At 47.3% G+C, this 22,175-nt stretch overlaps 1 pseudogene; it reads left to right on the top strand.

The window, feature by feature from the left end:
- Positions 1-1,455: 1,455 nt before the first annotated feature.
- On the top strand, positions 1,456-18,397 carry LOC141954974 (prokineticin receptor 2 pseudogene; annotated as a pseudogene).
- Positions 18,398-22,175: the final 3,778 nt, after the last annotated feature.

Raw genomic sequence — 22,175 nt, forward strand, 5'->3', positions numbered from 1 at the left:
TTAGGATCAGGCAGATGCATTCAGGAGTTCAAGGTGAATGCCAGAACCTCTTCCTGGTAGAGCTATTACACACTCTCCCTTGGAAAAAGGGATGGATTTGTAAAGAGCTGCTGAGGGTCAAGGTACACGGTTCGGGGTGATGGTGGTGCCCTCGGAGCACTGGATCTGAGCACAGGAATTAGCACCAGGTTGGGTGGCAACAGGAAATCATTCAAATAGATGAAAGGATAGGTGATGCAAAGGTAAATTCCACTGTTTGTTACCAAATGTCACACTGTGTGGTGAGGACTACTTCACAGCTGCTAAAATCCAGCCCTTTTTTTTCTGAGTAATTGGACTTTTGGAACTTGCTGCAGCTGCTATAGTTGCAGGTGATGCTTATGAGGGTCCTGAAGTGGAGTCAAACCTTTCTGTGGGTGCAGGTAATGCCTGTGCTTTAGTGGAGGGAACTGCTGGGCATGAAACCCACCAGTGTGTGATACTGTCACGTCCCGCTCCGATGAGGGGGGCAAGTGACTCAGATTCGCAAATCCCCAATTGGAGCGGACAACAAGTCTCCAAGTTCAAGCATTTATTAACTACCTACAATGCACTAATTGAACACATGATAATTGGCCAAGTACAGAGCAAGTTGTGGTGAGCAATATAATATGCTTTGCATTTCTTAATAGAAAAAGGAAAAGAGGGAGATAGAGGGAATGGGGGAATACAGATCACCGGTCTGGGTTCCTGCGCTGATCCCGCCAGCGAGGGTTCCAGGAGGCGGCCGTCTTCTCCGCTGGCATTCGTCTTCTTCGCTTCACTGCTTTCTCCAGACGGTCGGGGGGGCAGGGAGAGGGGCAGAGAGAGAGAGAGCCCTTTCTTCCCCCCTTTGATTTATACCCATTTTCCTTGGGTCCGTCCCCTAGGTCGACCCACATAGCTACGTATCCCATGTACAGGGAGGGGTAAGGTGTTTCATGGGATGATGTCATTAGCATGATCATGACAGCCCTCGTTAGCATATTGAGGGGTGTCAACTTTAATATGCATTTTGTGGATAATGAAGCAAAGTTCATTCACCGGACACATGGCCCTTGAAATTTGCCCAGGTGCCCCAGGGCAGAGCCGTCCTGCCTCCACAGGGCTCTCTCCCCCAGCTACATCGGGCAGCGTTATCAGCTTGGGCCTCCACAGAATGCACCCTGTGACTCAGAGTTTTGTCTTGCGAGTGTTTGAGGCATTTCTTCAATCAGCCTCAACTTTTGCTTTCCCAGGTTGTTTGTCTTAGTTTCTCACAGGCCTGGTTTCTCGTCTCTCACATCCCACCCCGTGACTCAAACACTCCAAGTTCTTTGACTATTGTGATCTCAAAAGGTATAGGGAAAAAGAAGACAGAAGGTAAGAGAGTATATATCCAACTGCTTCAAGGCATACTATGGAAAACAAAACTTTGCACAATATTACAATACTAATATGTACAAGCTGTCTTCCCCACCCCGTGAGTCCTGAGGATCCCGGTGATGTTACCCATGACCCAAGGTTCCATACATCAAACCAGTTCATTGGTCAAGAAAGTTCTCTGTTCCTGTTGGCAATCTTCTTCATTGTGGCACGGGTGTCCTCTGTAGAGGTGGTGTAGAGGTGAATTGTGGATGGGGATGTAGCATTCTCCCTCAGAAAGACTCAGCATACCGCACAGTCCATGTTCCTTCAGCAATGCTAGCTGGATTCTGCAACACCATCCTAGATGCTTGATAGATCTGCACCTTTAATTCCTTAAAGGCATACCTTGTTAGTACATACATATGCTAAGTTAAATTTTCTAAAACTATTTGAGGTTACACAATCACATTAGAAGGTCAATAAGGATGTACAATTTGTTAATGCTTAATCTGTGGGACCAGACCCCTCTATCTAGTCTTTGATTACTTCATCTTGCTGTTGGTTATATGATATTCGCAAGCACCAGTGTGTAGTCACAGGTGACTCACAGACTTCCTTAATTTTGGAGATGATTCCCAATAAGGTAACTTAAGGCACAACTCCAGATTAGTCTTCCAATAAGTAGATTTTCCACACTTAGCAGGTATGATTCCACAAATTCTATAATAATGTAAGCAGATTACAAATAATAATTAACTGATAATGCCTATAACTATTGAAAGCACTAAAAGTAACATAGGTTTTTGGTCATCCAGGATCAATATCCTGTAAAACAAATACATGCATAACAAAACAATGATGGTTAGAAAGAAGGGACAATCCACCTGGTATTGATACAGTATTCTTTCCCATGGGCATCAGTAGCCACCCATGAACAGATATTGATGGGAGTTTTTTGGGTTAGGGGTACTTGCCCCACAGTGGGTAAGTCTACTAGAACAGGTTGTCCAGGATAATGGAGCGGGTTTGCAAAGTCTTTAGTCTCTTTTTCACATTAACAATTTTAGAAGGAGGAAGCACAGGCGCTTGCTGTAAAAGTCTTATAGAGGCAGTTGGGGACCCAAATTTCCATTTTCTTCCTTTTGAATCTACCCAGACTTGTCCCATCAATAGGTCAAGTTCCAGGATATTTGTGGGAAAATTTCCTAGAATCATAATAGCTTCTGTTGCAGTTTCATTCCCAGGTAACCAGCATTTCACCCGAGTAGTCGGCTGTGGCTTAGAGTCTCCGAAAACATCTGTAGCCCAAATCTGCTTTTTGCTAGCAATTATGCCGTTCCGCTTGGCAACATCAGTTTGGAGTGCTGAGACCTGAGCACCCATATCTACTAGAAATGTAACTGGAGTTTTAAGGGAGCTGAGTGGAAAAGTAATCAACAAGTCTCCCTTAGTATTTTCTGTGAGCCTCCTTAAGTGGACTCACCTGCCATCCCCTGGCTCACTTACTGGGGATGGCACATCCAGTTTCCCAACCCTAAATCATTCAAGTCCTCTTCAGGGGCAGTTGGTGTTTGAGAAGCAATTACCACCATCTCGTTAGTTTTCAGATCTGTCCCTCCCTTCGTCCGAAAGGTCTGCTCGGTTGTGTGTGTGTGGGGCAGCTTCCTTCTGCCTTTCCAGGCTCGAATGAGCTTTTCTAAAACTGCAGTAGTCAGACCATCCATTAACTCTCGGGGAATCCCCTGTCTCGTTCCCTCAGTCCACAAGAGGTTTCTCTTTGCTCTTAAAACTTGTGGAGGGGAAGGAGACGGATTTTCCTGCTGTTCCACTCTGCGTACCAAGGGCTTGGATTTACCCATTCCCCTGGTAAGGCCCATTCTCCGACCATAATTTATTAAGTCCTGAGCTATCTCTCCCCAAGTCATGGGCTCTCCCACTCCCTGTCTCCCCCTCCGTGGGGTTAATGCAATCCGCAAACGATCTTGTAATTGTACTGCATATGATTTCAAAGAGTCCGGCAAGCCCCTGATCAGGGGAGTCATTTGATCGGGGTTAGCAATTAATAACATCGGGGAAGGCTGCTGCGGAACCAAACGCCTGTCATGCATTAATTGGAGACAAGCAGCCTTCTGCAGACTTTCAGTCAAATGATTTATGGTTGGGGTCTCAATACATACTGGATCCCCCCTTTCCAATGGGTCCAGACTCCCAGCCCAATAAGCAGCTCGTTGAGTTAACGACCACGGTTCTCTCTGGTCGTCAGTAACTAAGAAAACCCCTGGCCCCCAGTACCCCTGGGCCTCATCTTCTGATAACAAAATTCGGTCGCCACCAGTCAAAGACACCCTCCACACATATTCAGTTTCAGTTTCCTGAGCTCGTCTGGTATATTTCTCCTGAATTTTTGCAAGCTCAGTTGCTGGGTACGGTGTAGTTTGAGTGGTGACCTGCGGAGCTCTTCCACCTTGACCCTCGGTGGTCTCCGTTTTAATTAATGGTCTTAAATTTGCCCCCTCGTTTTCGGGGTAATAAATCTCTCGGCTTATCTCTAAATCCTTCATTGGGTACAAGGGTCTGGCTGCTGATTTTGCCAGACTTGTAAATCCCTGTTCACTATCCGGAACAGAGCTAAGATCTGTCTGGTTACAAGTTTCTTGTTCATTCCCCTCCTTTTCAGACCGTGAGATTTTTTCTCGGTCCAGGGCATCTATTAGAGCCATGTGAAGTCGCTGAGTGATGTTACGCTCATCAGCTAATTGACTTTTCAAAGCTTCATTTTGCTCTTGCCAGAGTTTAGCTTTTTGTTCAGTAACTTTACATTCCTCAACCAATTGATCCTGAAGAGCTTTTACCAGATCTTGTAGGGATTCGATCATTTCCCTTTCTAATTGTTTCTTAACATGTTTATCTTTTTGGGCTGCAGTCAGTGCTGCCCCTAATACAGCACACACAACAGCTTTTCCTTTGCCTGGTCGCGACCCTTTCACCCCTGCAAGCACACTGATATAGCTCGCCACTGCTTCTGGATTTTGCCAATTATCGTGGGCCCAAACCTCTACTAAAGGAGGAGGACAAGCCTTATACTCCTTCAGCTTCTCAAAAATAGGGGAGCAGTCAAGCACCGACATTTCCTGGCCAGTCATGGCTTGCAACTGCTCGAACCTCTCCCGGCTTAAAGCTGAGAGGTCACTTCCCGATTCCCCCTGTCCTTATCGGATAGAGAATCGGTATCCCTCCGACCCTCTCCCAGCTTAGAGCTGAGGGGCCAATTCCCAGTTCTCCCTGTCCGAGTTTGTCGGATAGAGAAGCACTATTTCACAAGACTTTCCGACACCAAAGGGGATCCTGCCGACTACGCCAATTTAATGTCACGTCCCGCTCCGATGAGGGGGGCAAGTGACTCAGATTCGCAAATCCCCAATTGGAGCGGACAACAAGTCTCCAAGTTCAAGCATTTATTAACTACCTACAATGTACTAATTGAACACATGATAATTGGCCAAGTACAGAGCAAGTTGTGGTGAGCAATATAATATGCTTTGCATTTCTTAATAGAAAAAGGAAAAGAGGGAGATAGAGGGAATGGGGGAATACAGATCACCGGTCTGGGTTCCTGCGCTGATCCCGCCGGCGAGGGTTCCAGGAGGCGGCCGTCTTCTCCGCTGGCATTCGTCTTCTTCGCTTCACTGCTTTCTCCAGACGGTCGGGGGGGCAGGGAGAGGGGCAGAGAGAGAGAGAGCCCTTTCTTCCCCCCTTTGATTTATACCCATTTTCCTTGGGTCCGTCCCCTAGGTCGACCCACATAGCTACGTATCCCATGTACAGGGAGGGGTAAGGTGTTTCATGGGATGATGTCATTAGCATGATCATGACAGCCCTCGTTAGCATATTGAGGGGTGTCAACTTTAATATGCATTTTGTGGATAATGAAGCAAAGTTCATTCACCGGACACATGGCCCTTGAAATTTGCCCAGGTGCCCCAGGGCAGAGCCGTCCTGTCTCCACAGGGCTCTCTCCCCCAGCTACATCGGGCAGCGTTATCAGCTTGGGCCTCCACAGAATGCACCCTGTGACTCAGAGTTTTGTCTTGCGAGTGTTTGAGGCATTTCTTCAATCAGCCTCAACTTTTGCTTTCCCAGGTTGTTTGTCTTAGTTTCTCACAGGCCTGGTTTCTCGTCTCTCACAGATACAAGCAGGGTGTGAAGGCGGGCAGGGGAGGTCTGAGGCTGCTTCTCTCAGGTGCCAGATGATCCAAGGCTGTGGGGCCAGGCAGGGCTGGATGATGCACAGCCAGGTGGGTTAGAGTCTGGGTTTTCCCTGCATTTACCCTTCCAGCTGCTTGGTTTTAGGCTGAGAACTTGGGCCTGTTCTGCAGGTTGCTTTTATGCAGCAGCAGAAGGCGATGGTGGTTCCTAGTGGATTTAGTAATTAAGTGGACTTCTGACAGTTGTGGCACACTTTCTCTGTCCTCCAGAGTTACTCCCCTGAAATGTATTTATCAGATAAAATGTGAAATCTAATGGGTATGTTTGTAGCCTGCAAGACTGCTGTTAATCGTAGGGACACCATTTCGTAATGTAGATTATCTCCCCCGGCTGGGAGATTGTGATAAACTGGGAGGACAGACCAGACTAGACTTGTTCCCAGGGAATGAAATGGCTTTATTAACCTTCGTATTTATAAACTGCAGGCGTGAGTAACAGTAATAATAATATCCTAAAAGTTTTTGGACGGGTTGGGAAGTAATCAAGTAGGCGTATTTTGTTGACACAATTTTGAGATGAACGTTCTTGTTTTCTAAAACAAAAAGTTTCACGATGCTGATAGTGCCATTTGCAATGTAAATACGGAGGAGGGGTGTGTGAGAGAGAGAGCAAGACAGTCTGAGTTGACAGGAAACAAAATGAACAAAATGTGTCCCGGAGAAGAGCATGTTCAAGACGCTTGTGTCCATTTGCCACAGGAGAGGTTTCCGGGTCCCCTCTGGCACTCTTCCCTAAGAAGTGACCCTACGTTAGCCGTTGACCTCCACGGGGACTGTAAATGGCCCCACTCGCAATGCTTGCTGAGAGCCCTTTGGGAGCGGGTGACTGCGAGGGAAGAGAGAGGGTGAAAAAACTTTTCATGAACTTGGCTGGAGTTTTATTTGAAATGGGGCAACGAGTGTTAAGGTATAAGGTGTCTAAGATACAAGGTTTACAGACAAAGTGTTACAGGCAGCACTTTTTAGAGTATGCAAGCACTGTTAGCCATACGTTAACCAAACTGAATAGGGCTGGGGTACCTCACTGTCAAATCTAGAATCAACTGAAAATGATGTGCACATTTAGAGCTCTCCAAAAACTTTCTCTAGCTTTGAATGGGTGAAAGATTCCTAAAAGAAAAACATGCTCTTCTCTGCAAGAGCTCAGTGTCTGGGCTAGATTTTGACTTCTGCTACTCTGGTTCAGAATTCTACATTTTAAGATAAGATTTAAGAAATATCCTCTCACTGCTTGGGGGCTACTTCTAGCATTAGAGTCTGGATTTGTCACAGGGACACTTCACCCTTTCCCATGTTCAAATCTTTCTTCTTTAAACCTGGGCTATTGAAAAAAATTACAATTCATAAACAACATGACAAGAGATCTTGAGGCCTTTTCTGTGTAAGACTTGTGAGTGCCCAGCGAAAAAGAGGAAAAAAAGAAAAAATTACTTCAAAGGTAACCTCTGGCTGGACAGTCTGTCTTTGCCATGTGGTATCATACCGGCTTCCTTTGTAAAGCGCTTTGTGATCTCTGAATGAAGACTTATTTTTGCCTTGGGTGGTAGATCCCGCGTCTCTTGCTGTTCTTTAGTCTGTTATGAATTACTCAGTAAATGGGTAGTGAAGCAGAGCTGATAGATGTAGAAAATTCTGGAAGTCTGAGGTCCCCCCGAGTATTGCGCTTCCTCCTTATTTGCAGCCTTCCCCTGACCACATCTGTTGTTGTTGATGATCAGGGCTGAGCCTGCAGCAGTCCAGCCCATCTGCCTGCTATTCCTCACCAGTGTTGTGCTGCATTTCTCGGGGTGTTTCTCCTGTGCATTTTTTGAAGGTTCTTGCCAGGCGAATGACACAGTTGAGCAGAAGTCCACAAACCAGTGCACAGAGTAATGATCTGCTGATGGTAATTCCTGGGAGAAGCATGGAGGAGGTGGCCTGTTGATGTCATTTCTGTATCCAAGGGGAGAGTAACACCAGGATGTCCCGTGGGAGTGCAGCATCTGTTGCCAAATCAAGATATTGCTTGAACAAGGTGTTTTGGGGTGCAGTAAAGGTGTCCCTGTTCTGCCAGACAAAGAGGATTGGTTGTTCCACACGCGGCTGGCAGTGAGCCTGCCCACACATGGCCCCCACTCACACCTCCCGATCTGCTGTGGCTGCCCAGTGCTCAGTGTGGTTTGTCAGTGGCTCTCAACTGCAGAGCATCCACCCTCGCCTTGGTCGGTGTGCTGTCCCGGGGGGTGAAGGGCAGCACTAGTTATGCACCGTGGGAGCTGCTTTTTCTTTCCTGTTATGAGATGAGCCACAATTTTGCTTTCTTTCCTGATACCTGGGCTGCCAAAGCAGGCAAAGTATCGACCTTTCATTGTTCGTGTCAGAGCTGATATTCTGACATCTCTCTTCTGCTGTTGGTTGCAAAGGCCTGGCACGAGGTGGGGGTGGCGTTTCGCCGGGTGCTGTGGAAAAGCAGAGATGGAGCCTCTCCTAGAAGCTTTCTCAGCAGAAGAGCGTGGCGTAAGAGGATGGAAGGAGCCTTATCTCAGCTCTGCAGAAGGAGCTGGACGCTGTAACATGGCATTAAACTGTTTTTGTATTTCACAGAGTACTTACACCTGTGCCAAACAACACTGCGGGTTTTTCTTGTAATAGCACAGTTCAGCTTTGGCAAGAGGAAATGACGTTCCTTTTGCCACCGGCCTGGCCGGAGCCTCAGTGCCAGCGGCTCATGGCAGGGCGTCTGGGTCTGTGTCTGTGCCCGCAGGTGCTCCCCACGTGGGGGCTCATCCTGACCCGGGTCACTGAGGCTGGGTCCCTGTGAGGGTCAGCACTACCTGAACAACAGTGGGCTGGTGGTTTTTAGGAGGGGTGTTGTTACACATCATCTGCTGTAAACAAGCGTGCGGAAGAGACGCAGGTGTGAAGCGCGAGGCTTTGCTGGAAAAGCAGCTTGTGTGGTTGTGTGTACGGAACTGTGCTTTGTGCCCCTTGAGAAGGTGAAGCACTGAGTCATTTCTGACTCGTCTTTGGCCTGTAATTTTGGGAAGTGGGGCTTTGGGTCTTGAGGGATGTTCTGCAGGACTCTTGGATATCTGTCTCGGTCTGTTTCCCTGAGGGACTGGTTTACATTATCTCACAGTCAGCGAGGATTGATTATGGTAGAAACCAGGCAATTTCCTTTTGACTTTAATAACATATTCTTACGACAATCTCGTGGCCTCTTATCTAATAGTTCTGAAAAGCTGGTTGATGTCTATCACTGAATGGGCTACGGACCAAAACTGTTAATTTGGGTGCTTGGAAGACGTGTGTGTAGCTCCCACTGTGGCCCAAGGCAGGTGGGGAAGGGGCAAACAGGCACTTTCCCACGCAGCTCTGCCCTTAGCACTGACTTCTGCTGGCTATGAGCTTGCACACTGTCTGTGGCAAAACAGTCTTCCTGGGAAGACTCACCCAGGTGGGGAGTTGTTTCCTTGGTTTCTGTGTTCAGCACCTGGAGCACAACAGGGTGAAGATCTTGAGATACAGAAACCTAATCTAAGTGGGTTTGGGAGCGTGGTGCTGGGAAGGCAGTTTCCTTCCAATGTCTTTTTCTGCAAGTCAAACTTCTGGGATTTTCTCTGGCAGAGGGATCTTGGTTTTATTGATGGGCAAACACGTGTACACGCTTGCATTTCCTGTCCTGTTTGTAGCTCAGCAGGGATGTACGGCGTGCCCGAGGGCCTGGCACGGGGCTCTCTGGGATGCCACCAGCCCTCCAAAACGGGCCACATCTCCCCGGGGACACGGGCATAGTGGAGGTGGCCCCGCAGACCCTCCCCAGCCCGCTCCTCTCTGCTGTCTCCTCCAGACCCCCCTGCTTCTGATGGTGAAGACCATGACCGTGTCCTCACCCGGGAAGACATCAAGAAGCAGGGGCTGCTCCTGATCGAAACCAATAAGAAACGTGGCAAGAAGTAGCGATTGCTCCACGCACGAGAGCTCTGGGTGCCCCAACCACCCCTTCTGCTCTGGAGGCCCTCAAGCACCCGTTGTACCCTTTTTCTAAATACAGCAGTTATTCTTAGGCTGAATAGAGCAGGTCTTTGTCATTCCTCCGAAGCCCATAGCAGACCTGGACCAGGAGCTCCTCAGTCACTTCTGTCAGGCAGAAGCAGCGGGCTCAAGCCCTGAGGGGAGCTGAGCTGGGTTTGGAGGCAGCCCCCTCCCCCTGCCCCTTGCCCAGCTGCTCTCCCCGCAGACATGGGGCTGGGCTGGGCTGGGCTGGGCTTTCCCAGGCAGAGCAGAGCTGGGGGCTGGGCTGGCTTTCTCCCCTTTGGTCCTTCCTGGGACCTCTGCTCCCCCCGACAGCTCTGGGAGCCCCGTGGGCTGGTGTCTGCCCCAGGCAGCTCTGGGGAACCGTGGGGCAGGGGCTGAGGCCTGGACAGGTATTGGATCTCAGGGGGGTGTCTTCGTGTGCATGTGTGGGAGCAGAAGGGCAGGGGCTGCCTGGGAAAGGGAGAGCCACAGTGGAGGTGAAGCCCCTGGCCCGGGCTGTCTGACCTGGCGTGGAGTCCTCGTGCCTCTTCCCTCCCCTGCCCCCTGCACGCACATTGTGCCACTCGTCCCCCTGAGCTCCGAGCGAGCGTTGGGGACAACCTCTGGGCTGCAGGGAGGTGCCTGGAGAGAAGGGCTGCCCCGAGGTGCCCCAGGCCAGCAGAGGAGGCTGCAGCAAGCCTTTGGCTCCAGGTGGGATCCCCAGCCCTGCCCATGGCTCACAGACACCCGCCCTGCAAAGGCTGAGAACTGGGGGCTGCTGGTCCCCAAGTGCAGCCAAGGCTGGGGGCCGCTGACAGGGCCCCGTGGTCCCCGCTGGAGCCCCTGGAGAGCGGCACCTCCTCCAGCTCCGCGGGGGCCATCAGCACCAGCGCGAGCTTCCCCCGCCCTTCCCACCTGGCCCCTGCGCTTCGTGCTGACGTCACCTGGGACATCACCGCGGGGCAGAACGGCTCTTTCTGCCCGGGCTCTCGGCAGACTGGCAGCGCACCCCAGATGTTCATGGTGGGTTTTGTGTGGCTGCAGGGGTGGGGACCGCAGCGCCCAAACACAGAAAAACTTGTGTGTTTTAAAGGAAGCTCCAGAAAGACCGTCACGTGCCAGTGAACGCATCGAGCGGAGCTTCCCCCGTTCGACAGCCGTCTGGGGGGCGCTTGGCAATTAAAGAGACCCCAGAATGACACCCACCCCCCAGCCCTGTCCCCTTCTCCCGTGCCCACCACAGCCACGCCGTGGGTCAGGGAGTCCTCTGCTGCCAGGAGCTGCCCAGCCATGGCAGGGGAAATCTGAACCTCCTCTTCACACCAGGGGCCGAGCAGACAGCGAGGGGCGGTGCTGGACCTCTGACACTGCGCCCGCTCAGCACACCCGGGGTTTGAGGAGCCTCAGCCAGGCTGTGCTGGGCAGGCCGAGCTCAAACAGTGCCGGTGAGAAACCAAGCCCCTGCCTAGCGCCCCCCGCCTGCGGCCCGGCCATCGCTGCTGGGGGTGAGGGCAGCGCGGACAGCACGGTCAGGGGCGGGCAGCGCCGCTTCAGCCCCCTGGAGAGCGCCCGGCAGCGGCAGGTGTAGGTGTTTCTAGGCGCCAAGTCCGTGTGGAACTTGCATTTTGGGCAACAGTGAGATTGAACAATGGATTCGTTTTCTCGGTCCTTCTCAGTATAACTGGGCCTGTGGATATTTTAGTGGATTTTGGAAAGCTGGAGGTGAGTTGTCTCTAGGGAATGCTGCTGTCAGACTCCCAGCAGGTACCAGGCATTACCCTTCAGACACCATCTGCCAAGGTTCGTAGAGATCTGGTTTAGAGTCTGACCTGGGATGTCTGTGAAACACTTTAATCAAGGGAAGAGTGTAATGGCTTGAGAAACAAGAATTAATGCCCTGGCTGCTGCTGGGGGTAAATAGGAAGGGAATGTATAGAAGTGTCAGAACTCTTTTTGGTGCAGGAGGAACCCCGGGCAGTGGTGCCGGGATCTCTGTGATCGTGTGTGTCTGGGATATACCCACGGTGAAGTGATGCTCCAGACCCTGGGTTTCTGCTCTTGGTAACACATGACCGGCCGCACATGTACCAATAGCAGCCAGGGGTTGTTTTTATGGTATACTCAGCATTTGGGACTGCTGGTGGACTTTGTATGAAATGCGTAAGTGCAGATGTGAAGGGTTTTGCTTCACAGGTGAGAGCCTGGAGCCTTTGCTGTGAGTTGGCAGCGCTGTGATTTCTCGTGTCCCTGGGCAGAGCCCGGGGTTGAGAAGAGCCCCGCTGCTGTGCGGAGCTGCAGGCGGGCACACAGGGGACAGGGCTCTAGAAACACGGTGTCAGTACATAACACTGGGTTTACTTGTAAAGGTCAAACCCAAGGTTTTTCCCCATTAATTTTTTTTTTGTTTTCGCTTGATTTTTTTTTGTTTGTTTGTGTGTTTCAGTGTACTTAACCTATTTTAAAGCAACAAATGAACTGTTTTATTAGTAGTTGTTTAATTAGTAATAGGTAACTGAACTCTAAAGAACAGGCAGATTTCCTGGCAAACATAACCTTGTTCTTTTGCCACCTCCTCTCAGGAGCTGTGCCCGTAACCTCACAGTTTCACCCAAGATCAGATACCACCCTCCCACCTAGCAGCGTTAAGGCAACTTGGTTGTTTAGCCACGAGCTGCAGAGGAATGCTATGGCTGTGTCAAACCTGATCAGTTTTAGTTTCCAGCACTGTAAAGTAAGTTCAGCTGGGGTCATCTTTTAGCAGACACCTGAAGTATGATTCAGACTTGCATTTTTGGGATATTAAAAAGAACCTTTTAACCGCTCTGCACCCAGTCCTGTCCTGGTGCATCTCACAGCCCTTGGCTTTTCCTGTTGCCTTATTGACAACACAGGCACTTTCAGACTCTTTATCCTGCCTGTGCTTTTTCATTTAACATCTCACAAAGTCCACTACCCTCAATGTCACTTCCAATTGGCATTTGAATTTAAGGTGAAATCTAGACCTTGTAAGGAATAGGTTATTTTGTTCTTCTTCAGATGGTTCTGTCTCCTATGCAGTGTGATTCACTTTGGCTGATTCATTTATGCAACCTGACAAAAATCTCCTGGTTTTTTATGGATGGCTTCTCCGAGTGTCACACTGAATTTGCTCAGTCGAACAACGTGTATCCACCAGTGAACTGGAGAGGAAAGCGCCAAAGCTAGACGGGGAAGCCGTCCTAAGATGATACTTTCTTTCCTACTTTCCTCCTTCAAGATGGAGGCTTTTTTCCTGTTACTTGTGTTTCTGTTGTCCTGTCTGTGTATGTGCCCACATCGCATTGCATTATCCTTAGACCTCTGCCTCAGACTGGTACCCCATTGACCTCAGCTGTCTGTGTGAGACGGGCCTTCTGTCCCCAGCATGTTAAATTTAGTTACCTGTTTGTGGCCACAAAAAAAAAAAAAAATCAAAAAAGGATTAACTCTTCTGGCTATCAGTGTGAATACTTCTATACATAAAAACTGCCATTGCCTCCGGTGGGAAGAAGCCTCCATGCATCTCAACAGAGCAAAGAGTCAAGTCAGTAATACCAGAATCAGGTTTGGCTCAGGTCAGGTGGTTGTCACAGGGTCTGATGGTCACTGGAATGTCCTCTGATCCCCTCCAAGACATTAGGTATTCACTTAATGCTGGTGGTGGCAGCAAAGGGCAGTGGGTAGAGCATCGGATAGGGGGTCACAAAGACTTGGGTCCGTGTCCCCCTCTGCTGTCAGCGGGTGGATCAGGGCAGTGCCACTTGACCTGAGTGTGCTTACGTGTCAACCCCAGCATCTACAGAACTCATGTCTCTCAGGAGAGGAGGGTGTGGGTGCTGGGAGGAGCACTGTGGTTAATCAGGGCACCCCCGTCTCGGAGCAGTGGGATCCCCAGCTGGGGTTTGACTCACTGGCTCCAGGGGAAGGATTTGATCCTGCCCTTCAGAGTGTTCCCTCTTTGGGGAAGAGGCGGTGGGATGGACAGAGAGGTGTTGGATACCTGCTGTGAGCTGTATTAGGGGTGTGCTGGGTAAGTGAAGACCAGTGTGTCTGCGACTGGAGGAATCTCCCTGCTTTGGCTTACCTCAGCCCAGGCTCTGCAGGGAGCAAGGCTACGTGGAATAGTGGTGTGTCACCACTTTGTAGCCAGCCGCCTCATTTAGTGCAATAAGATCATTTATTTTGATGCATAATTACATGGCTTGATACTTTAGTCAGCAACTAATCCTAATGGGATGTAAATTAATTAAGAACACAGTTTGTCAAATTCAGTTTGCTTTTACCCAATTCCACTCTTCTGGGAGCAAAATGGAAGACATTGGCCCCAACCCAGGATGGCAGTACTGTCAGCATGAGGTCCACAGCCAGTGCTGGCTACAAGGCATAGCAGAGCTCTGGGGGTGGGTGTTACACCTTCTTGTTCTTAAGAAGTTGTTCTTGAGAAGAGGTGTTCTAGGGGAAACTTTCTTACGAGAAGATAGCTGCTTATGAGAGATGGATCGATGACCTAATACTGAGTAAAGAAGGGAATTAAGAGGGGAAGGAGAAAAGTGCAACAATCCCCTTCCATATTTAATCACTGCACAAAAACCCAGCCATTGTAGGTAAAATCTGCCTGGCCAGGAGACATCAGAACAATGTTATGCTTTATTCTTCCATGTATCATTTTGTTATTACAGCAAACCTTTTCTATATTAGTGTTTCCTATGAAGTTCAACTCAGATGATAGTATCATGTCCTAAATGTGGTTCCTATGCAGCAAGAGTAACTACCAGACCACCTCAACTCCAGCAATCTCAAGATTACACTGACAGGGTGTGAAAAAGATAGAGGGGGAAGAAGAATTTTCTGTTTCACCGCCGGGGAAGTGGGAATATAATATGTTCTAAACGACATGCAGCGAGCAGCGTCATGGCATGACAATATTAATTTGTCTAGAGCCAGGGTAGGACGTGTCTTACCAAACTTTACCTCTTTAAATGTTGGGTGTGTAGTCCAGATGAGTAGTGACAGTTAATGGAAAGAGGGAGTGAGGCACATGTTAGGTGGGAATGACTTACCCTCCTGGGAATGCTGATCTCTGGTGATGACGGGAGGAGCCCACAAACCCCACCTAAACTAAACATCCCAGCATTCCGACAGCTAACACGAGGGGAGATGGAGGCCTCCTGCCCACGTACACTTGCTTACCCCTCAGGAAAGAAGGGGTCAAAGTGGGACAATTGAAGCAACAGGATGAATGGAAGAAGATGCCTGTTTTGGAAGCAAATGCAGATAGGATATTTCTGCTCTACAGCTACTATTCCAGAAATACCTGTGCACTCTCACCCCTGGTAGCTTGTCTGTGTGTCATATATTAAATGATCAAAGCAATGCTCCCACATTTCATGTGGAAAATCGTGAAGGCAATCAGCACACACAGAGCTCAGTGAATCAGATGTGTCCTGGATGCACCAGGCATCCAGCAGGCAGTTGATGTGGGTATGAACAGTGATGCTTTCTACAGGATTTCTGGGCATCAGGCAGCCTGCTTAGGGCTTCTGTTCCAGCTGAGCTGCTGGACACAGAAAATCTCAGACAAAGGTCATATTTCTTTTTCTGTTCCAACAGTTTTGTAAAAGGCTGGCCATATAAGGCATTCTAATGTAGGACAAGATTTTGTAAAATAATTTAATATCCTTGTATGCTAAAGGTCCCTTAATAATTTAGTTTTCAAGGGACTGGTTTCCCTGATTGCAGAGCCCAGCATTAATCTGACCTTTTCTTATTCTTCATTCAATAACTCATCTATGGAGGCTCTTCTTGCAGTGTTTTGTAGGTGTCTCTTCTTATTTAATCTGTCTTCCAGATCAAAGCTCTTCAGAAGGAATTTTCCATGTTAGTTGTGAGATAATAAAAAATAAAGTAAAATAAAACTTTTTATTTTTTTTGTTTTTTTTTCTTTTTTTTTTTGTTTTGGTGAGCTTTTGACTTGGTAAACAGAGAGAAATGCTGTTCATTTAATAATCAACCATTCCACATTGGCTATGTCATGTGTGTTGTTGACTTCGGTCTCTAAAAATAATAGGCTCTTAACAAAAGTCTTTTCATGTTTAGATCATTTAAAAGGGCTCACCTGTGTAGATAGAGTAAGCCTGTCCCACAGGATTTGCCTCTGGTAGGGCTCTCTTTCAACTTCCTTGCTGTCTATTCACATGAAATGTAGGAGTTTCACATATTTAAGGCCACATCTACACTAGAAAATAATGCAATGTGAAAGGAGAGGATCTGAAGAGTAACAGTTGGTGCTAAGGGTACAACATTCATGCTGTAAGTATTCTGGGGGATTTAGCTTTAGCTGGGTCACCTGGACTGAATGCCCATGGGCACCTGGTACTTTTGAGTACATCCTCCAGGGCAGTTTCATCCAAACCCAGCTCATGTGCTCCAGGACCCCTCCACAGTAACATCCCAAGTGTGGTAAGCAAGGAGAGCCAGGAAAACCTCCCTCAACTCTCTTGCAGAGATTTACCCCATCCAGCCAAATGTCCTGCTGAGCAGATACGCATACTTATGAATGCATACACATACATCGTCCCACAGCCTTGTTTCCACAGGGCCCAATCTAAAAACATTCATTTATCAGCTCCACAATGAGGCTGACTAATTCTGCTGTCCCTTAACATCTAGCCTGCACCCAGAGCGATGAATAATTCATCTGCTTCCAAGATCTGGCTGATAGAAAGCACTACTGGCCTTCCAGCTTATTTTAGAATTAATAGGTCCTGTGGATGCTATCTATGTATAGAACATATACAGATAGAAAAGCCTCTGAATGAATATGGAATTTCACTGAAACAATTCTTTGTGTTAAACACAATTGTATTGGGATCTCTGGAGTGCCTCGGATAAAAATCTCCTTTTAGCACAAGTATCCTAATCTTTCGGGACAGCGTACTCTAATGTAAGTCCTTCTTACATCTATAGCATCTTAAAAAATAAACCTCCTCAAATTCCAACCAAACAAAAAATTAACCAGAGTGAATTCCATTTGGTCCTACCCCTTCTGAACTGAATTGAGGAAAATTGATGGATCTTGAAAGTAATATACTTTTATTTCTCCTCAGTCCTTTGTGAAACACTTCAGTGCACCCACAGCTTTACAGTCATAACGAGTCATAAAACTCAAGTTTTATGGTTTGGCCTTAACAAAGCATATTTAAGGTTAATTAGCAATAGTCGCCTCCAGCAGACAAAACAAAAATTTGCATGGGCGGAAAATGGATACACAGTCCTTTGTTGGTGGCTTGAAAGCATGCTCACCTGTAACCATTAGCATCAGCTTTGGCTCTTTGCACCCATGGAATAGCCAAGAAAATAATAAAAACACTGCTACATATATTTGATCTCTTGGTAAAAAAAAAAAAGCATATTTAAATAGTTCTCTGCCTAGGGAAAACCTTTTCGTGTTTCTATGTGTTTGTCTTTTTACCTGCACCTGGCCAGGTGTATATTACTGCATGTTTCAAACTCTCATTTGAACACGTGCTGCCCACCAAAGAACTTCCAGATGCTGTGTCACGGCATGTCCTCGATACGACACCGTGTGTTGTGCTAGGTCCTGCAAACACATTTGTCAGTAATAGGAAAGCTCCCTCTCTTTCTCCTCTTCCAGTCTTTCCATAACTCCCAGACATGTGATCTGTGTTAACAAGCTTACGACGCAAAATTGCAACTTTTTCAGTTCAATCTTGTAAACAGGAGGGAGTTGGACTGAGGTCTTAAAACGATCCCCAGACACCCTAATGCATGCTCAGATTTTCAGATTGCCAAGTACCCACCCTCCTAACAAACCCTTCAGCCCCTTGCTCCAGAGTTTCTGCCCAGATTTAGGAACTCAGCTCTAGGCTCTTACTTTGGAAAATTTTCTTAACTCTCCTCATAGACAAGTTGGCTAGGCTCTCTCTTTTATCAACTACAGCAATTCCCTTCTGCCTAATTCTGACCACTTGTATTTGGAATTGTGTTCTGACTAAGTGTCTTCAGACTTCATTTTGGATGTATTTGTCTGTTCCAGGTATCTGGCCATTGTTCACCCACTGAAACCACGCATGAATTATCAAACAGCAACCTTCATAATCGCCTTGGTCTGGACTGTCTCCATACTTGTAGATATTCCATCTGTGTATTCTGCTACTGAAACGGTGTTATTTATAGTGAAAAACCAGGAGAAAATATTCTGTGGTCAGATTTGGCCAGCTGACCAGCAGATGTACTACAAATCATACTCCCTCTTTATCTTTGGCATTGAATTTGTTGCACCTATCATTGTGATGACCTTGTGTTACGCCAGGATATCACGGGAGCTCTGGTTTAAAACCGTACCAGCATTTCAGACAGAACACATCAGAAAGAGGCTTCGATGCAGAAGAAAAACTGTTATGGTACTGATGTGCATCCTGACTGCCTACGTTCTCTGCTGGGCACCCTTCTACGGCTTTACAATTGTCCATGACTTTTTCCCCACCATCTTCGTGAAAGAGAAGCATTATCTTACTGCTTTTTATATAGTTGAATGCATTGCTATGAGTAACAGCATGATAAACACCATGTGTCTTGTAACTGTAAAAAATAACACCATGAAGTATTTCAAGAAGATCATGTTACCGAGATGGAGATCGACATATAATGGAAGCAAATCTAGCTCTGATTTCGACCTGAGAACAAGTGCAATGCCAGTCACAGAGGAGGTAGACTGCCTAAAACTGAAATAAATTTTCTGCAGTTTGAATCTCACATATTTCGGAGAGGGGCTAAAGAGGAAACAATGCCTTCTCAGAAGCTTCTCTCTTGTCTGTGGGAATACCCACCGTTGGTGAGAGCCCTCTAAAAGCAGCCTACTATGTATTTCCACCAGAACTCTTTTCACTGGACTGCTGTATAACCCCGTAACTCTGACTGATGCTGTGCTTCAGTTCACCCATCTGTAAATCTGGGAGGTAGATACTCATTTTACAGTTGTTTAAAATTTAAGATGAACAAAAAAAAAAAAAAATCTATGAATGCATTAAAGCATACTACAATGATGTAAGAGTTGATTGCTGATCCTAGCAATGATGCCTCTTTGTTTCTTCTTAAGAGAAATCTCTTAACCCCTTGGAGCTTATCTTTTGTACCTTTAAGATATTTGGTGTCCTTTTCCTTCTGCTCATAAGAGGAAGGAAGGCAAAAAAAGCCCATTTTGCTTCATGTCACTCTTTATCTTCTCAGTTTACCCCTCATGATTAAGCTCCTCAAAGTCTACAGATCACCAGCTTTCTATGGTCCAATGTGCAGCATGCTCTTATGAAAGGCACATTCTCTACAAAGGTAAATACTGCTTCACAGTCTAGTGAAAACCTCATCTCTTCCTGTGACACCTTGCTTAAAAATATTCTATCAACATTCCACTCTGTAGTTTTATGTAGAGTGCTGACTCTGTTTATTATGTATTTGGAAATGGCACAGCTACATTTTGAAGGGATGTTACCTTCTCTCACCTCCAGGCTATGGCCAACTTCTGCTGCCTTGATTCGCTGAGCTCTTCAAAGAATCAATCACAAAATCACAGAGGTGGAGAACAGCAACTCCAGATTGTCTAGTCCACCCCTCGGCTCAAGCAGGGTCAGCTAGAAGAGGCTGCCCAGGACTGTGTCCAGCTGGGCTTTGACTGACTCCAGGGATGGAGACTCCACAGCCTCCCTGGACCACCTGTGCCAGTGTTCAACAGTCCTTGCAGTAAAGAAGGGTTTTCTTATGTTCAGATGGTATTTCATGGGTTTCAACTTGTGTTTCAGCTTGGTTTGCAGAGGGACCCATATAAAACTATAGCATGCTAGTGGGAAGAAAAACACCCTGCTGAACCAGATCTAGACATTTTACCAAGCCTGTGTACAACTTCAAAATAAAGTACAAGTAGGGCCAAAATAGCATAGAGATCTTGAGATGATCTGTCTTTCTGCAACCAATGGAGACAGACTCTAGGCTTCCACAAGCCAGTCAGTGGTTGAGTAGCTCATTGTCTGGTCAAAGGTGAGGCAACAACTCAAGATGAATTGTGCATTGCTTCCCCCAGAGCTGTTTTTACTATTCTGATTTTATGCAGCTCCAGGATGGGTGTATCTTAACTGATAACTGTGATAAAGCAGGTGACAGTAGCAGTAATACCTACTCATTTAAACTACACATAAGATATCATGGACTTTTGTGTACTGAAATCGAGTCTTTTCTACCGTGATGACAAATGCTTCCTGTTTTAAAGTATGTGGTACCACCTACTTTTGGAGTAAATGGCTTTTGTAAATAATTTGTCTATTTGTGTACTTAAAGTGAGAAACAAATCCTGCTAATAAAAGAGTAAACATGGAGTAAATATCAACATTGTGAACTATGTTTTAGATTTTCCCCTTAGCCACAGTTTTCCTACTCAAGTGACTAATGTCAATTCTCCCATTTCTGCTAAAGAAAAACTACCAGGCCGACCAATTAAGTTTAATGCAAAAGGATATTCAAATCCATTAAAGTGCTTAAATCCTCTCGTCATTAGCTGCTCTTAAAATATACACGTTGGAAAGGGTATCAAAATTTCCTCTGTTAGGCAAAACAATTACTGAAATCATTCTTCAAAATGACAGATTAGAATAGGGGTAAGTACTAAATCCATTTGTTTCCCAGCATGCCAAAGAAATTTAAAGGACCAGAGAGTTGCAGTATTCCATCATCAAGAGGCTTAACCTTGGAGTTTCTCTTGAAATCTCATGGTTTCTTCTGAAACTGCACCCATATTTATCTCCTGAAACCTGCAGTAGTTATTGGGGATTAGCTAGCAATACTACCTGTTATTAGAGTGTCCTGATATTCCTTTCACCTATTTTTCCTAGACTTTTCCTGGTGCGACAAAGCCAAACAAATCACAATTTTCCACACCTGGAAATCTACCTCAGGCTGAGTTATTAAAAAAATAAAAAGCTCATCCCCCACCAAGCAATATAGTGCCAAGCAAAAACCGGGGAAAGAATTGCTTTACATTTCTGGAAATCACTTTGAGAGCTCCAAGAGACCTCTTCTGGTCTGGCCTGCCCAGTGTTCTCAGACATCACCACGTCCCTGTCCCTGAGAAGGGCAGTAAAGCAGCAGCTGCCACAGCCCATTTTGTGGATTTAGGTTTTGGGGTCCGCAACATTGCTGTATTTTGACATTTTGGGGTCTTCTCAGCAGCAAAGCAGTGTTTCAGCCTGAATGACTGGATAGGGCAGGAGAAAAAACTGTGCTTTGCCCTCAACTGCACTTGTGAGCAGCATCCCCAGAAAGAGGGGGATTCCCACCCAGGAAGGGTGGCAGTCTCCTGTTCCCTGATCAGAGTAGCCAAGCAAGTCCTTAGCCTGTGTCTGCACCAACTCCAAACACCAAAAAATGGTCATGGGCTTCACTTTCAGGGACCAATGTCTGCTCCTAAACTGAGCTCCAGCAACCAGGGGCCCAGGCAGCGAGCCCAAGGACCTTGCATGGGAACAGAAACCCCATGGAGGATTTTTGTGCCCACAGAACTGATTTCATCAAGGGAGTAATGGGGTACATTACCTAGGGGTACCTACATTGGCCAGGGCCTGCCTGCCACCCATGACTACAGTTAAATGGAGAATTTAGAAGACTCTTAAAGTCACTTAAAAACTCCCTTTAAGTGCAGAAGTGTGCAGCTGGCCAGGTCCTGACCTGAGTGGCTCCCTCAGGCAGCAGGGAACAGACAGTCCAACCAGAGTAGCTGAGGGAGGGGGCCAGACCCCACGCTCCATATAGTGAGTTGTGCAGGAAAAACTAAAAATAACAGAAAGGCTTTTTTGTACCCACCCACACAACTCAGGCTAGGGAGTGTGGGTGCCAGTGGGTGCTCCAGAGATGGGTGCTCCCTTGGCTCCCTCTCAGGTGGGGGCTACCCTGCTGCCTCCTGCCTGGCTGCTCCCTGCAGAATGCCTTCACACTTACACTGACTGGCAACATTCAGTGAGGGAATTGAATGTGGATCGCACCTAACTGAAGCTTTGCTTGCAAGAGCCATGCTTAAACAGAGAAAGAAAAGCACAAGCTGGAAGGCAGCATCTGTCGCAGAGGAGAAGCAGCCCCTTCCAGCACAAGCTCTTACACGCTGGAAGGCACTAAAAACTGCAGCGAGACCTCCACAGCCATCAGCTGCCTGCTGTTTGCTCCACTGGCACAGCAGCAATAAGGACTTCACCACGCAGGAACTGTGGGATGTGTCAAGGACAAGCAGTAGGTGGGGGTGAGGTATCATCCTCCTGAGAGCTGTTAGCAGGGTTTAGATAACCATGCAGTGAATAACCAAGTCTCAGCTGTGGCTTGCTACAATTTTTATTGCTAAAAGCAAAAATGTAGTGCTATCATGCCTGATTCTAGCTCAGCTGTCCTCCTGTGGCACAGCTCCCAAAACCATAGGCTTGTTTCCTTCTGCAGCAGCTCCTCCAGGGATAACTGAAGGTAAAATCCAGTCCCTGCTCC

This window comes from Athene noctua, unplaced genomic scaffold (genome assembly GCF_965140245.1).
Source record: "Athene noctua unplaced genomic scaffold, bAthNoc1.hap1.1 HAP1_HAP1_scaffold_47, whole genome shotgun sequence".
Lineage (NCBI taxonomy): Eukaryota > Metazoa > Chordata > Aves > Strigiformes > Strigidae > Athene > Athene noctua.